At 43.3% G+C, this 17,372-nt stretch overlaps 1 protein-coding gene and 1 long non-coding RNA gene across 3 annotated transcripts in view; one reads left to right on the top strand and one right to left on the bottom strand.

The window, feature by feature from the left end:
- Positions 1-2,383, top strand: part of LOC138757945 (uncharacterized) — a 54,772-nt gene extending 52,389 nt beyond the window's left edge. The window contains exon 3 of the long non-coding RNA XR_011354002.1: positions 1,588-2,383. This is a non-coding gene — a long non-coding RNA (uncharacterized lncRNA). The remainder of the gene's footprint in view (positions 1-1,587) is intronic.
- wdr32 (WD repeat domain 32) overlaps positions 1-17,372 on the bottom strand; it is a 70,946-nt gene that overhangs the window by 46,214 nt on the left and 7,360 nt on the right. The gene's annotated exons all lie outside the window — the stretch shown is intronic.

Genomic DNA, 17,372 nt, shown 5'->3' on the forward strand with positions numbered 1-17,372 from the left:
GAAATGACCCAATACAGCCTTTGAGGCTGTTTAAAAGGGTACCTTTTGGAGTCACTAATGGTGTGTCAGTGTTTCAGAGGGAAATGGATAAGATTGTTAGGACGTATGAGTTACAGGGTACGTTTCCCTTTCTGGATAATGTCGCTATCTGTGGGAAAACACAGGCTGAGCACGACAACAAGTTAAAGAAATTTTGAGCAACAGCTAAAGAACTCAACCTTACATTTAATGAGAGCAAATGTGTGTTCAATGCGACAGAGCTACCCATTCTGGGCTACATTGTCCACAAGGGCAAAATTTGTCCTGACCCAGAAAGGATGGCCCCCCTTAAGAAGTTACCACCCCCAAACTTAGCAAAAGCCCTTAAAAGGTGTATGGGATTCTTTTCCTACTACTGCAAATGGGTTTGGGACTACGTCATGAAGGCACGCCCTCTGTGTGACACTAAATCTTTTCCTCTCTCTCCAATGGCCTTGAAGGCTTTTGAGAGAATTAAAGCTGATATTGCCAAAGCTGCACTCTCGTCCATTGATGACGATGTCCCATTCCAAGTGGAAACTGATGCTTCAGATTGTGCCTTGGCAGGAACCCTTAATCAAAAGGGCAGACCTGTGGCATTCTTCTCCCGCATGTTACACAGACCTGAACTTAAACATCCTGCCATTGAAAAAGAAGCCCAGGCTATTATTGAAACTGTTCGCTACTGGAGATACTTTCTTGCCAACTGAAAATTCACTCTTGTCACTGATCAGAAATCTGAGCCTACATGTTCGGTACTAAACACAAAAGTAAAACCAAGAACGATAAGATGGCACGCGTGCGAATAGTATTCTCAACTTATAATTATGAGATCCAGTACAGACCGGGCAGGTTAAATGATCCCTCTGACGCATTGTCACAATCTGCTGCTGGTGCTCAGCTGGAGGCGCTAAAAGAGATCTATAGCAGACTGTGCCACCCAGGAGTCATGAGATTCTTCCACTACCTAAGGGCTAACAACCTTCCTTACTCTCTGGAAGAAATCAAGGAACTGACTAAAAGCTGTCCTGTTTGCGCAGAGTGCAAACCCCAATACTTCAAAGCTCCAGAAGCCACTCTCATCAAGGCAACCCAACCTTTTGAGAGGATTACCTTAGATTTTAAAGGGCCATTACCTTCCAACAACAAAAATGTATATTTCCTTACTGTAATTGACAAATATTCCAGCTTTCCCTTTGCGATACCCTGCCCTGACGTCTGGTCAGCGTCTGTCATTAAGTCACTTGACTGAATTTTCAGCATTTTTGGTTTTCCCAATTACATTCATACCAATAGAGGCTCAGTATTCATGAGTGCCGAACTGCAGCGAGCCCTGCTACGAAAGCAGATTGCCACCAGCCGTACCACGAGCTACAATCCGCAGGGCAATGGGCAGGTTGTAAGGGCTAATGCTACAGTCTGGAAGACTGTTAATCTTGCTTTAAAAACACATGGTTACCCTGTTACCCGGTGGCAGAAGGTGCTGCCTGAGGCACTACATTCTATTCGGTCTTTATTGTGTACTGCAACAAATCAAACAACTCATGAACGTATGTTTGCCTTTCCTAGGAAATCAGGAACTGTTTATCCAAGCCTGGAACCGTGCTGCTGAAGAGCCATGCTTGGGCACGTAAAACAGAACCCCTAGTCCAACCAGTTCAGCTACTGCATACTAACCCCAACTACACTCATGTTAAATTCCCAGACGAGAGTACTGACACTGTACCCCTAAGAGATCTGGCCTCACTTGGTTTGCCCCTTCCTCGCACCCCTACTCAGAGGGAGCCTGAGAGGTTGGACTCACCACCCCCCCACCCCCCCAGCCTGTGACCCCTAGTAAGCTTTCAGATGGCCATGCTGAGGCTCCACTGCCTCACGCTGGCGATTCTGGAGCAGGTCCAGAAGCCAGTCCTTCCCACATTTCCCAACCCAGGACCTGTACCAGTTCCCAAGGTTGCAAGGGAGCCACCTATTTTGAGACGAAGCACCAGAATTCGTAAACAACCTGATAGGCTGCCATATTCATAAAACATCTCATTATATTTCGATTGCTTGCTAGATACTGGCGTATTTTGGCTGTTATAGTATTCTCAAGGCCAAACATGGTATCCATGTATCGCTTGCTTCAGTCTTTCCTAGCAGCTGTCCTTTTGATTTTAACCCTTCTTCTGCCGGGGCGAGACTGTGGTGAATGTCTGCCAAGCGCTGCCGGTCTCCCTTCTGGCGAGCCTTGCTGTACTAACATTGGCTGTGCATTATCTCTACTGTTAAGGACACTCCCCTTGGATATAACTGTATATGCATCTATTGTCTTTCATTATTGTACCATGAGTTTCTGCTAATAAAAGCCATGATTATTGTTTGACCACATCGTCTTTGTCTACTTCATCAACTGGCATTTCCAGCCATTGTCCTCTCGAAGTCCACAAATTTTCACAGCATTTACAAATTTTCATGTTTAATTGAACATTGCAGGACTTGCTAAGTTTGTCAGCATTTCTTTCTGTAAACTACAATCATCTCTTTTGTCTTCTCCACGTTGAACTCAGGTTCTCGCACCATTTTATGAATCACTCAACCTCCTCTCTGTAAGACAACTCATCAATGTTGCTAGTGAGGCAAGCTATTGTATCAACCACAAGCTTGATGATTCTATTGGAAGAGAATCTGGCAGTGCAGTCATGAGTCAGCAACATTTCCAGTAGCAGGCTGAGCGCACACCCCTGAGGTGCAGCAGTGCTCAGTATGATGGAATTTGAGATTTTGCTGCCAACCTGGACTGACTGTGGTTTTTCAGTCAACAAGTCTAGAATCTAGTTGCGGAGAGTCCCAGCAAGGACATTTTACCCACCAGCCTCTGATGTATGATCTTGTTGTACACTGAGCTGAAGCATGGCATACGAGACATTGTTCTCCATCTGGGTTAGGAGAGAATAGAGGGTTAAAGCTACAGCGTCAACAGTGGACCAGTTTGGATAGTAGGCAAACTGGAACAGGTCCAATGTCACTGGAAGATGAGATTTCTCAAAGCACTTCATGATCTTAGAGGTCAGTGTTATTGGGTGGTAGTCATTTAGTCGTTACCATCACTCTCTTGATCACCAGGATAATGGTGGCATCCTTGAATCCTGCAGGGACAGTGTACTCTCCACCTCCGTGTTATATGTACCCAATGACTTTGCCTCCACAGTGTCGACAGATTAGCTACCCTCTGGGTAAAAAATTCCTCCTCATCTCTGTTCTAAAGGGATGTTTTTATATTCTGAGGCTGTGCCCTCCAGTCCCAGACTCCACCACCAGAGAAAACATCCTCTCTACGTCCCTTCAATACTCAGTAGATTTCAATGAGATTCCCCTCATTCCTAGAAACTCCATGGAGTTCACTCCTAGAGCCATCAAATGCATTCACATGATAACAATTTCATTGCAGGGATCATTCTTGTGAACCTCCTCTGGAAGCTCTACATTGGCATCATATCCTTCCTTATCTTTCCTCAATACTACAGCCCAAAACTGCTCACAATACTCCAAATGTGGTCCAACCGATGCTTTCTAAAGCCTCAACCTTACATCTATACTTTGATATTCCATCACTCTGAAATTGAAAGATGACATTGCATTTGTCTTCCTTACCACCAACTCTATATCCAAGTTAACATTTAGGGAATCTGGACACGACGACTGCCAAGACACCCTGCGCTCCAATTTCTGAACTTGTTGCCTGTTTAGGAGATAATCTGCACCTTTATTCCTTTCACCAAAGTGCATGATCATACGCTTCTCCACACTTTATTCCATCTACCATTTCCTTGCTTAATTCCCAACCTGTCCAAGACCTTCTGCAGACTTAGTGCTTCCTTAACTCTATCTTTGTATTGTCCAAAAACATGGCCATAAACCCATCAATTCTATCATCCAAATCATTGATATATAACGTGTAAAGAAGCAGTTCCAGCTCAGAGCCCTGTGGAACACCATTGGCCACCAGCAGGCAACTAGAAAAGGCTCCTTTTCTCATCATTCTCTAACTCCTGGCAGTTTGCCAATCTTCTATCCCTGCTGTTATCTTTCCTCAATACTACAGGCTCTTATCTTCTTTAGCAGCCTCAGGTATGGGAACTTGTCAAAAGCCTACTGAAAATCAACAACCACTAACTCTCCCTTGACTGACCCTCAAATTATTTTCTCAAAGAATTCCGGCAGGTTTGTCATGCAAACATTTTACAGTGTGCCTCCAGTACCCCAAAACGAAGTCCTTTTCTAACATCTTACCAACCATTCAAGTCAAGCTAACTGGTCTATAATTTCATGTCTACTGTATTGTTTCCACTACTACTCCTGGCAGCTCATTCCAGACCCTACTCCTACATGTAGAAAACTCTCCAGACACCATCCCCTGCCTAACCTTAAGCATAGGTCTTGTAAGATGTATCCTTAAAAAAATCCTTAGAGCGAGACAGTGAGTAATATTGCCACTAACTTTAACATCCAGAACCAGGAACATTGTTTCAGATTAAGGATAGGCTGTTTAGGGCTGAGGTTAGGAGAACTTTTTATATGTACAGGGTGGTGAATCCATGGCATTCTTCACCCAGGGATGTTGGATGGCAAGACCAAGTTCATTCAAAATATGGATGAATGGACTTCTGGATGTTAAGAATCAAGTGTCACAGGAAAATGCAATGACTAAAGTGATCTTTCCATATTGGTTCATACACAAGCTGCACTGTATTCAAAACAGTTGAATGAATAACCAACACTATAATTTTGCATGGCATTTTGTTCCCTGAATATTGGTATTGCAAAGAAATGTATACACCTGAACTGCAGGTTTCCAAGAGGGATTTTAATTAGGACTGGACCCTGAATCACAAGGTACTGGTCCAAATGTACTAATATATTTAGTGCAGCAATGCACTGTGCCATAGAAGAGCATGGCATGGACTCTGACACCTGCTGCACTCAACACAGCAAGATCTTGATTTGGCTGCATCAAGGAAAGGGGAGATGCTTGGTGGCTTTCCCTAAGGGAATGCTACAATAATAATAAAAATATTCTCTCTCATGCACCTTCCAGCAGCCACTTACAGAGAAACATCAGCAGAGGCCTAGGAGCAGGTCACCTGCATGCCCTCCCAAACGGTGAATGGTGCATTGCATGGGGAAACCTAAAAAGGGGAAGAAGAAAAATATATTAAATACAGCTAATTGGAGGTAAACAAGAAATCTACAGGTGGGGCCGAGGGCAGACACAAAAGTGACGGAGAAATTCAGCAGATGTCGGGCTCAGATCTGAAACATTGACTGCTTTTTGCTTTCTTTGGATGCTTAGTGACCTGCTGACTTTCCAACATTTTTATGTTCTGCCATATTAAATATAGCACCTCCACAAGGCATTATTTAAGTAGCAGAACTTAAAAAGGGCCAGAGTGTCACATGGGAATTACCTATTTGATTGGATGATTAAAAAGTTGAATTCTTAAACCTATAGAATTTTTGCATAAATCCAAGAAATATGCAGTTGAGGTGAGAAAATAATACTATAAGGACCACTAAAACACAATGGCAAGAAGATTCTTCCTTCAATTTTGCATTAAAAAAAACTCAGGATTTAGAGCAAAACAATATGGGCATAGATGAAAGAGAGAGATGCAGTACAAAGATAGAATGCAAGATGTGGGAAATATTAAGCACTTGATGTGACACATGATACGCCGATTAAAAGCCTTCCTGCAAAAAGAATTGTTGATGGAATAGCTTGATTACCCATAACAATGTAAACAACTTACATGTAGTTATTAGCTTTCTCATAAACAATCCCTCAAGATCAAGGATGACTTATTCCCACTGGATAGAGGGGCTGGTGTGGGACACTGACACAAATTGAGGCAATGGTGACCAACAGGGCAGGGTGTTGAGTGCTTTGTGAGCAAGTCTGTTCATTCTGTTGAATTAGCAAGATCTCTATGCATTCCCGATACTGGCTGAAGTTCTCAATATCATCTCAAATGTTCATTCTCAACTTTGACCAGTCAAGGCGTAGCACTATTAACATATCTAACTGCCCCACAGCATTTGATAGGACCATAATTAAATAAAAACAATAAACAAGAAGCATGATGGCTGGTAATCAAATGGTTGAAGTCTGAATATTTTCTATGCCAAATATACATTTTTAAAGTATCTTTGGGGAAATATGATGTATGGATCCTCTTCGCCCCACAATATAAATATTGCCTCCAAGTCCTCCAATGGGATAACAAACAAGTTGACTGCTCATTATCACGGTCTATTCAACAGAAAAACTAATGCTGAAATTTGTTTCTTTACAACAAAAATGCAAAATGGCTGAACTAATTAGTGCTTTAATTCCGAACCAAGGAGGTAACTTTAAAACTCACTGAAGCACACATTAATAATTTTAATAGCAAATCAAATGCCAACACTGACTGCTTCTAAAACTTCAAAAGTAAATGAAAAACAGAACAATTTAAATATAATACAAGTTAAAAACAGAAAATGCTAAAAAGACTCAACATAGGCAGCAACCAGAGGGAATACAGCATATCAGTAGAGTACTAATATTTCAAGGTCAAACAGCTTCAATTATAACTGTTGCACCAGACAACACCAATATTGTATTTTGAAATTACAGTCTGGCCAAGATTAGTTCTTTATATTTACTGTGGTGGGGGGGGGGGGGGGGGTGTACACTAGTATTCCGCCAGAGAACACTGATTTCTTGTGGTGCTCGAGTTTGAACATAGATACGTAGTTAACTGCATTTTAAAAGAGATACTCATTCACTCAAGCCAGGTATTTGCAACCAAGAGTTCTGAAAGCAATTTAGGAGTGATATCACTGCCACATGGGTTGGTGTTGAGTAACAAGGCAACATGCGGCATGATGCTTTTGACATTTTAGCCGGTTTGCGGCAGACAGCCCTCAGCACGAAGACTCAGCAATCAGGGCAACATCTTTGTTGCTACAGTGAATGCAGCCATTAATGGGGAATAGCACCAGGTAATCCATTTATTAACAGATCTCCTGGATCCTACTGCCTCTTTCACTACCATTTGATGGAAGCTGCTCTATCATCCTCTCTTTCATTTGGTTACACAGCTCACCCCAATTCAAACATTTCTCTATATGCCAAGCTCCATGGCCAGATATCTCCAGGTTGGGGAAGCTGTGCAAGCAAAGAGAAGGTACAATAACTTCCATCATATCTAACAAAGGGTGATGCAGAAACCAGACACAGGCAAACTGTCCACACATGGAGTGTCACTGCCAGTCACCAGCAATGGCCACATCACCAAGCCAAAAAAGGTGCAACCCTGGGCTCCAGATATTACTGAAGAGCAACCATACCATTAATCCAACTGAACTAACATCAGGTCTCAAACACAATCTCTACACATTGCCTCAGTGACTCAATCCATACTGAGCAATGCCGCAACAAAGTAACTGTTCATTTCTCTGCAACAGTAATGCCAGTGGAGGGCAAAGTTCTATTTTCAGAAAATTGGCACCACACCTTGTCAGTGATAGGTCTCTCAGCTGCATACATATAAGTCTATATACATATGGTTTAGTAACTCCTTTCAGCACAAAATCCATTAACCCATCAGTAGATCTCCAATTCTAGTCTCTTAACCATCAATCCATCACTAGCCCCTTTTCTACTGGGTCAGGTTCCAGTGGAAAAAGAAAACAATCAGCACGCTGGGGTTTCCCAGATCAACCCCTTCCCAGATCCACAGCATCAGCAAGCATGCCAAGAGGACAGCAGAAAGTTATCCATTTCCGGTTGAAGGTATAGACCACACATGTCAAACCCTGGCCCGCGGGCCAAATTTGGCCCGCGATATAATTATATTTGGCCCGCAAGATAATTTCAAAAATGTATTAGAGGTGGCCCGCTGGCCGCCGCGCCAGTATAGCGCATGCACAGTAATACAACAAATCCCAGAATGCATTGGCGTCAGCCTGCTAATCGCCCCCACCTCCTCTGTTTACGTTGCAGGGTCTCACCGTGGACTCTGGTTTTGGGGCCTGGCCGGTGTCAGGGGAAGCCAAGGCCGCTTCCCAGCGCCCGGAACCGGAGGCCTCGGGCCTGACCTCGCCAGGACCGTTGCCCACTCCCCCTCCCTGCCGCAGGCCGATCCACGACTCACGGTGACGGGGCTGCTGATCCGCCGAGATGCCGCCCTGCAGCGAGAGCCGATGCCCCCGCACTGTCGTTGTCCAACCCGATCGCCCGCAAACCCCGTCCTCCCGCACACAGGCCTGAGTAAGTATTATGAACTTTAATCTCAGGATAAAACGATCTTCCAATAGTTTTATGTCACAGTGATAAATATATTCCTGGTTAAAAATGGTCCTGCACCTGGATACAAGCTCATTAGGCATAAAACTTGAAAAGTGTGTAAATCAAAGGATATCTGTACCAATGGAAAAAGGGCATGGCAAATAACCCTGCTAGAGTTCATGCCCACAATCGGTCACCCATTTGATTGTTTCAGGAATCATGTTATTCTCCCACATTCTCAATAGCCCTCAGATTTTACTATTCGACAGCACACTAGCAACATTTGACAAATCCTCTATAGAGAAATATTATTTATTGAATATTTTATTTCTCATTTGTTAATGCTTCTGGAAAGAGTTTATCCAAAACTATTATTAAACATTTATTTTAATAAGAAAAAGTTTAACATTACATATGTTGAAAGAAGGGAAAACATGCAGATGTTGTTGAAAATTTTCAATAAATATTTAGTTCGGCCCTCGACTTAGTCCAAGTTTTTAATTTTGGCCCTCCGTGAATTTGAGTTTGACACCCCTGGTATAGACTCTCCTATCCTCAGGGATGAGTTGTGTTCAATAGAAAAGCAGTCAATGTCCCGGTTAAAGGTGGCCCAGTGGAAACAGCACAAACGACTTCCTATCCCAGACACTGCATGGCCAATTAACTGGGATGCCGGTAGAAAAAGGATGTGGTTACTCTGCTTTGGATTTATCAACCCCACTCCTCTCAGGGAGTTGGATTTGGTCACCAGAGTAGCCAGAGAGCAAAGAAACAGGTCTGTGGATTCAATTCTTCCATGCTGACCAGGTTTTCAAACTGATCTACTCCCATTTGCCTGTATTTGGACCATATCCTTTCTAGGTACCTTCTAAATTAGTTTTAAACATTATGGATGTACCTGCCTCTACCACTTCCACTGACAGTTATTCCATATTCCCTCCACCCTTATAAATCTTTCCCCTCTTACCTTAACCCTATACTCTCTAGATTTGAACTCCGCTACTCTGGAAGAAGTACGGTGACCATTCAACGTACATTTCCCACTCCAGACTTTGTGTTTTAAAGCACATGTCAGCATTCTTCGTTTCAGGGGAAAAAAAAAACTCACTATCATTCTCTCCTTAATTGAGCTCCACCCCACCCCTCCCCAGAGTCCCATAAAGTCCTGTCAAATCTTTTATGCACCTTATCCAGCTTAATAATATCCATCCTATCAATCATAGTGTCATAGACTTAGATGTACAGCACAGAAACGAGCCTTTTGGCCCAACTTGGCCAAGCTGATCAAAGCTAGTTCCATTTACCCTTGTTTATCCCAGATCCCAGCAAATCATATACTTGTCAAAATGACTTGTTAATGTTATAAATGTGTCTGCCTCTATCACCTCCTCCAGCAGCTCATTCCATGTTCCCATCACTCTGTGATGAAAGTGCCTTGCAGATCCCTTTTAAATCTTTCACCTTACATCTAAAACCTAAGTTCTCTCATTTTAATTTCCCTACCCTGGAAAAAGGGTAATTGTTATATAACTTAATTATGCCCCTATTTTATAAACCTCAACAAATTTTTTAATGTTTTATCAAACCTTACCATGGTTGACAAGAAAACTGAAAATTTGGTCAAGAGAAAGAAGGAAACATACACAAGACTGAGGAAGCAAAAAGCAGGTAGGGCTCTTGAAAATTATAATGCAGTCATCTCCCTCTCTCTTTCCTGCTTCCTTCCCCCCACTCCCAGCCCTGCTTCCAGAGCCAAACACTCCCTCCAGTCAATTCTCACCTTTCTTCTCTCCTGTGCCCCAACCACATTCAATTAACACCTCTCATTTGTTGGGTCTGTACTTCTCCCACTGCCCATTGTTCCCTTCTCCCTCACCTTTTAATTCAGACCTCTAACTGCTTTTATACTCATTCCTTGAAGAAAGTAAGGCCTGAATGTTGGTTATACATTTTTACCTCCAATGGATGCTGCAAGACCTGCTGAGCTCCTCCAGCATTTCTGTTTTTACACACAAGCAAAGAACAGGATGACAAAATTGAGAGTATGACTACTGAGAGATAATGGGTGAAACATATGCCTGAAGATGGAGGAGATAGGGGAGATAATCAATAAATACTTCACTTTGGTGTTCAGGGAGAGAGACCTTGATGAATAAGATGTCAGCATAGAACAAGATAATGTGTTGGAACATGTCAAGGTTAAGAAAGAGGTCGTGTTGAAACTTTTGAAAAACATTAGGATGGACAAGTCCCCAGGGCTAGATATATCCTAGATTACTATGGGAAGCAAGGGAAGAGAATGCTGGGGCATTGACAATTATCTTTGCATCCTCCTTAACCACAGGAGGGGAACCAGAAGATTGGAGGATGGCAAGAAAGGAGATAGGGAGAATCCTGGGACTAAAAAGCAATGAGTCTTATGTCAATGGTAGGCAAACTATCAGAGAGGATTCATGGGGACAGAATTTGCAAACATTTAGAGTAGTCTTATTAGGAATAGTTAGCCTGGATTTCTGAGGAGTAGGCCATGCCTCATGAACCTAATTGAGTTTTTCAAGGTGATAAAGCAGATTGATGAAGATAAAACAGTGGAAGTGGTGTACACAAATTTTAGTAAGGTTTTTGACAAGGTTCCCCATGGTAGGCTTGTCCAGAAAGTCATTAGGCAGGGATCTATGAAAACTTAACTACATGTATTCAGTATTTGCTTGTCCACAGAAGGCCGAGTATAGTAGTCGAAGGAGGTCAGTGGCCAATGCTGTTTCACAGGGATCTGTTCTTGGACTCTTGTTCTTCATGATCTTTATATTTATATAAATGACTTGAATGAGAAAATTGACAAGTGGGTGAGTAAGTTTGCCAATGGCACAGAGATAGGAAATGTTGTCGGTAATGTGGAAGGTTGTTGAATGTTATACAGTAACAGCAGATAGACAGAATGCATGGTCGGATAGAATAGCAACATATGGAGTTCCATTGCGAAAAATGTTAAGTGATACACTTTGGAAGATCGAACCTTCAGACAGAATACAAGTTTAATGCAATGTTTCCTTACAATGTGAAGGAACAGAGGGATATTGGGGTCCAAATCCACAGAACTTTTAATTAAGCTGCCACACAAGTTAAATAGGTGGTTAAGAAGGCTTATGGTGTGCTTTCCTTCATTAGTCAGTGGGAGGTGGTTGAGTTCAAGAGCCACAAGGTAACACTGGAGCTCAAGGATGCATGCTTAGCCTATTGTTCTACTCACTCTCGACACGCAATAATGCAGCACAATTCAAATGCCATCTACAAATTTGTCAATGACACCATGGTCGTTGGGAGAATCACAGGCAGCAATGAGGAAGCAGATAGGAGTGAGATCAATCAGCTAATTGCACTCAATGTGAGCAAAAGTAAGCTGGTTGTGGATTTTGGGAAGGGGAAACCAGGAGAATGCAACCAGTCCTCATCGAGGGGGTCAGCAGTGGAAAGGATTAAGAACTTTTGTTACAGAGTCCAGAGGACCCAAAAAACCAGCAGTAAAAAGATATGCACCATAACACAGGGTTATTTAAACAAAACTAGCTTTTAATTATATTTGAACAAGAAAACAGAATTAAACTTTAACATAACTTAACCAACTTAATCCCCCCTCTAATACTAAACGCAGGTGTGTGTAATGTATGTTTAAGATTAGAAAAGTTCTTTGGATCACAGTTCAATTTCACTGGTTGCAGGCAATTCTTGTATTGTGCACAGAAGTTAGCACTGACAAAGTTCACCAATCTTTGGTGCTTAACAGGGAAATGGTTACTTCTCAGGAGGGTTCATGCTAGTTTTCAGGGAGAGATTCCTTTTCCAGGACATCAACAACTGATTCCTTCTCAATCAGTCTTGCTGACGAAACTTGACCCCTTCAGATGATCCTCTTTCTTTCAGGTCACCTTTCAGACCACCAGTCTTCTCCTTTGACCAGGCAGCCTTCCAAAGTTTGCAGCTTGTCCCTCTGGAACAGATTTCTGTGTCTCTTTCTCTCTCACTCCCAACCTCTCTGAGTGCAAAGATCACATGCTTTCCCAGGCAAGCTGCTGCCATTGCTACTTTGTTGCTTTCTACAAAAAGCACTCAGCAAAAGTCCTGCAAAAATTCTGTGTTTTAAAATGTGTGTGCAAGCTGCTCTAACAATTCCTCCCAAACCACCTCTAAATACTCTGTCACACTTCAAATGCCTAGGTGTTAACATCTTTGAAGATCTATCCATGTGGATGCAATCATGAAGAATGCGTGCCAGTTTGAGGAGATTTGGTTCGTCATCAAAGACACTTGCAAATTTCTAAAGGTGTACCATGGAGAACATTCTGACTGGTTGCACACTGTCCAGTATGGAGGTGCCAACAGAGGAGACGACAGAGAGTTGTGAACTCAGCCAGCACCATCACAGGCATCAGTCTTTGCTCTATTGAGACATTTACAAGAAGTGGTGTTCTTAAAAAAAACCAGCCTCTACCCTCAAGGACTCTCACCACCCAGGCCATGACCAGCAGGAAGGAGGTTCAGGAGCCTGAAGGCAATCATTCAATGGAACAAAAACAGCTTCTTCCCTCTGCCATCCATATGGGAAGATGTATTGTGTAAGGAACAAGTTTAAGAGGTCCAAGAAGCAACGAGTCTGGATACTGATTAGTTGTAACAAGTCTTTATTTTCCCATTAGGGAAATTTGTCACGGGGAATCACACTCACTCACAGTATGGCACCAAGATTAATTAAGAAACAGTAAAATGATGCATCACAAAAGCCCCACATCCATTACTGACGCACACCTTGATATCGACCAACAAAAAGTGTTAATTGGATACGATAAGGAGCTCTGGTTTGTGACCTGGTGTGAAGTTCAAGTTCTTCCCTAAGGGAAAAGAGAGCCAGATGCTCCACGTGTTGGGTTTTATACATGCCTGCAGGTCAGTGGGGCTGGCCTAGGTATGCCCAAAATAGGGCAAGCGATTAACAGAGCAGCAGGTGTTTTTAAGCTGCAGCACCCGGGTAGCCCTCCTGGGATTCAGGTGCGATTAGTGGGGTAAAGGTGCCTCCAGCACCTTTTAAGCTGAGGGGGGGGATAGCCCCAGTATATCGTCACGCAAAATAGTCTCTCCCGTTCACCCCCCCACCAGCTGTCAGTCTCCCTCCCACCGTCAATCATGCTCCCCCCGTCCCGTGGCAGCTGACCTCTCTCCTCTCTCCCCCACGGCAGCTGACCCCTCGCCTCTCTCCCCCGCAGCAGCCAACCCCTCTCCCGCTGTTCGTGGCACCCCCCCCCAATCACAGAAGCGACCTTTCACCCCCTCACCCTGGAACCTGGTAGCAACCCCTTTCTCCCCCTGATCACCGCAGACACTTCAGACAGGGTTTCCCTGTGATGCTAGCACACAAGTAACCAGGTCAACCATTTTGCTGTTCAAGCCACTGGTTGACACATTCTGGGTAAGTTTAACTGGGTTCCCTGACTACTTCCAAAGTAGGGCAGGGACCCAGTTGACTTTGGAATACGCTGACCATGTGCGATCTTTTCAAGCCATTTTGCGAGTGGGGTGCTAACCAGGCAATTTGCCCAGTTAACCCCATTTTACAACACAGTTTGAAAGCACCTAGTGATGTGTGTGCTTTTTTTTTAAAAGACTAATTACAATACCAATACTCAGCATTAGTGGTCTTGACCTTGATTGACAGATGTGGTGGCTTCTGATCAGGTTCCCACTGGAGAAGTCACATGACCGTCCATACAACACGTACAGAATAGACTAGAGCACACATGTCAAACTCAGGCCCGCGGGTCAAATTTGGCCCGTAATGTAATTATATTTGGCCTGCAAGATCATATCAAATGATACTGGCCACCGCGCCAGTATAGCGCATGCACAGCTAATACTACAAATCCCAGAATGCTTTGCAAATGCGTTGGCGCCGGCCCGTCATCCCGCTAATCGCCCCCACCTCCTCTGTTTACTTTCATTAGCATCTGTGACCTGTCGCCCAACTCACATGTAATAAACCCCTTACGAAAAATGGCCAAACGAAAGACAGAAAACAGGACCTTTCAAGACAGGTGGGAGGGAGACTATATGTTCATCATTTTAAAAGACAAACCTGTTTGTCATTGAAGCAAGTTGTTATTTTTTTGACTTGTTGGCCTTTAAAAAAAATACATTTAAAAGGAGCTTAAAGGCTATAGAGAAATATTATTTATTGAATATTTTATTTCTCATTTGTTAATGCTTCTTCTGGAAAGAGTTTAACCAAAACTATTATTAAACATTTATTTTAATAAGAAAAAGTTTAACATTACACATGTTGAAAGAAGAGAAAACATGCAGATATTGTTGAAAATTTTCAATAAATATTTAGTTTGGCCCACAACTTAGTCAAAGTTTTTAATTTTGGCACCCTGTGAATTTGAGTTTGACACCCCTGGACTAGAGGGTTTGTCTACTGAGGCTATACAGGTAAAACTGAGCAATGGGAAAGGCATGATCACATTAATGGGGTTGTATTATAGATCACCCAAGTCAGCAAGAATTGGACAAGCAAATCTGTAGGGACATAGCAAACAGCTGCAAGAAACAAAGTTATGATGGTAGGTAACTTTAGCTTTCCACATATTGAATGGCACTCCCATGCTGTAAAAGGACTGGATGGCTTCGACCTTGTCAAATGTGTTCAGGAAAGTTTATGAAATCAATATATCCAGGTAACAACTAGAGAGTGCAATAACGGATCTCCTATTCAGGAATGTGACAGGACAGATGGCAGAAGTATGTGTAGGGGAACACATTGGGCCCAGCGATCATAATGTGATTAGTTTCAAGATAATTATAGATAGGGATAGGTCTAGTCCTCAGGTTGAGATTCTAAATTGGAGAAAGCGCAATTTTGAAGAAATGAGAAAGGATCCATAAAGCATAGATTGGGACAGGTTGCTTCTGGCAAGGATGTGCATGGTAAGTGAAAGGCCTTCAAAGGTGAAATTTTGAGAGTTGAGAGTTAGTGAGTTCATGACAGGATTAAAGGCAAGTGAAACACGAAAGTCTGAAGATACTGTGATTTTAGTAAAAACATAACCAAATGCTGGAGGAACTCAGCGGTAGTTTCAGCGTCCATTGCAGGTAAAAATAATATTGCCAATGTTTTGGCCCTGAGCCCTTCTTCAAGGAATACGCTGACCATGTGCGATCTTTTCAAGCTATTTTTGCGAGTGGGGTGCTAACCAGGCAGAATAAGTCAGAAGCCGGATCTCAGAAAGTCTCAAAATTCAAATAATGCTGGCTGGGTGAGAAACCTAGACCAACAAAAGGTGTTAATCGTAAATGATAAGAGACAAGGTAAGCATCATATTTGTGCGAAAGACACAAGGGAGAGATAGAGCTATGGGAAGGCGATAGAGGAAGTGGTGGTGGAAGGGGGATGGGGAAGGTTAACGAAAGCCAGAGGTCAATATTGATGCCACATGGTTGTAAGGTGCCGAGTCAGAAGATGAGGTGTTGTTCCTCCAATTTACGGGTAGTCTCAGTCTGGCAGTGCATGAGACCATGGACACACATGCTAGCAAGGGAACTGAAACTGGTGATCACTGGAAGATCCATGCTTTTGCAGCGGAAGGAGCCGAGGCGTTCAACAAAGCGATTACCCAGTCTGCGTCCAGTTTCTCTGATATAGAGGAGACCACAGTGGGATCACTGGATGCAGTGGATGACCCTGCTGAGTCACAAGTGAAATGTTGTTTCTCTTGGAAGGAGTGTTTGGGGCCCCGAATAGTGGTGAGGGAGGACGTGTGGGCACAAGTGGAGCATGCCCTGCAGTCACAGGGGTAGGTCCCAAGGGGATGATTGGTGGAGAGAGAGGAGTGAACAAGAGAATCACAGGGAGTGATCCATCTACTGATGGCATCATTTAGTAGTAGTGGAAGAGGATGTGTTGGAAACAGAGGCTGGTGGAGTGGTAGGTGAGGACAAAGAATCCTGTCCTTGTTGCGCGTGGGGGCGGAAGGAGCCAGGACAGATTTGCGAGTAATGGAAGATATGCGGGTGAGTGCCAAGTTGATGGTGGTAGAGGGAAAGCCACTTTGTTTGAAGGAGGAGGACATCTCTGATGACCTGCCATGGAAGTCTTCATTCAGGGTGCAGATGCGACAGATTTGGAGGAATTGAGAGAATGTAATCCTCACAGGTGAGATGATGGGAAGAGGTGTAGTCAAGGTAGCTATGGGTTTGTAGAGGTGTCTGTCGAGATTTTGTCTCTTGAGATGGAGACGGAGAGATCGAGGAAAGGGAGAGTGTTGCTCGAGAATGACCAAGCTCTTCATGGGTACATGAAAGTAGTCATTGATGTAGTGGAAGAAGAGTTGAGGGACCTCGTCTGTGTAGGTTTGTAGCATGGATTGCTCCAAATAGCCAAAAAGACAGGCATAATTGGGGCCCATGCGGATACCCGTGGCTACCCCCTTGACCTATAGTGAATAAGATGATTAAAAGCAAAGGAGATATGAGGAACCTTGGATATTGGGATCTGGCTAAGAGAGAGAGGTGTATAACAGATGAGCAAATGAGGCAGTGGAGGAGTATTAAAAAATGCAAAAAAAAAGAAAGAAATTAGGAAGGCTAAAGACACAAGTTGGTTTGGCAGTGAAGGAAAGGGAAAATCCAAAAGGCTTTTACAGGCTTTTACCTCACTGACAAAAGGCAAAGGAGGAAAAACCCAACACCCAACCCCAACCAACCAATTTTCCCCTGCAACCGTGTCTGCCTGTCCCGCATCGGACTTGTCAGCCACAAACGAGCCTGCAGCTGACGTGGACATTTACCCCCTCCATAAATCTTCGTCCGCGAAGCCAAGCCAAAGGATAGAAAGGGACAAAATTGGTCCTATTGAAGATCAATTACGTTTGGATCCAAATAAGATGGGGGAGATCTTTAATGGTTTTTGCATCTGTATTTACTCAGGAAACTGCCAAAGTCTGTGGAAGTGAGGCATTAGAGGTAGATAGGGTCATAGAGAGTTTTTGGCATTAAC

This window comes from Narcine bancroftii, chromosome 3, assembly GCF_036971445.1.
Source record: "Narcine bancroftii isolate sNarBan1 chromosome 3, sNarBan1.hap1, whole genome shotgun sequence".
Lineage (NCBI taxonomy): Eukaryota > Metazoa > Chordata > Chondrichthyes > Torpediniformes > Narcinidae > Narcine > Narcine bancroftii.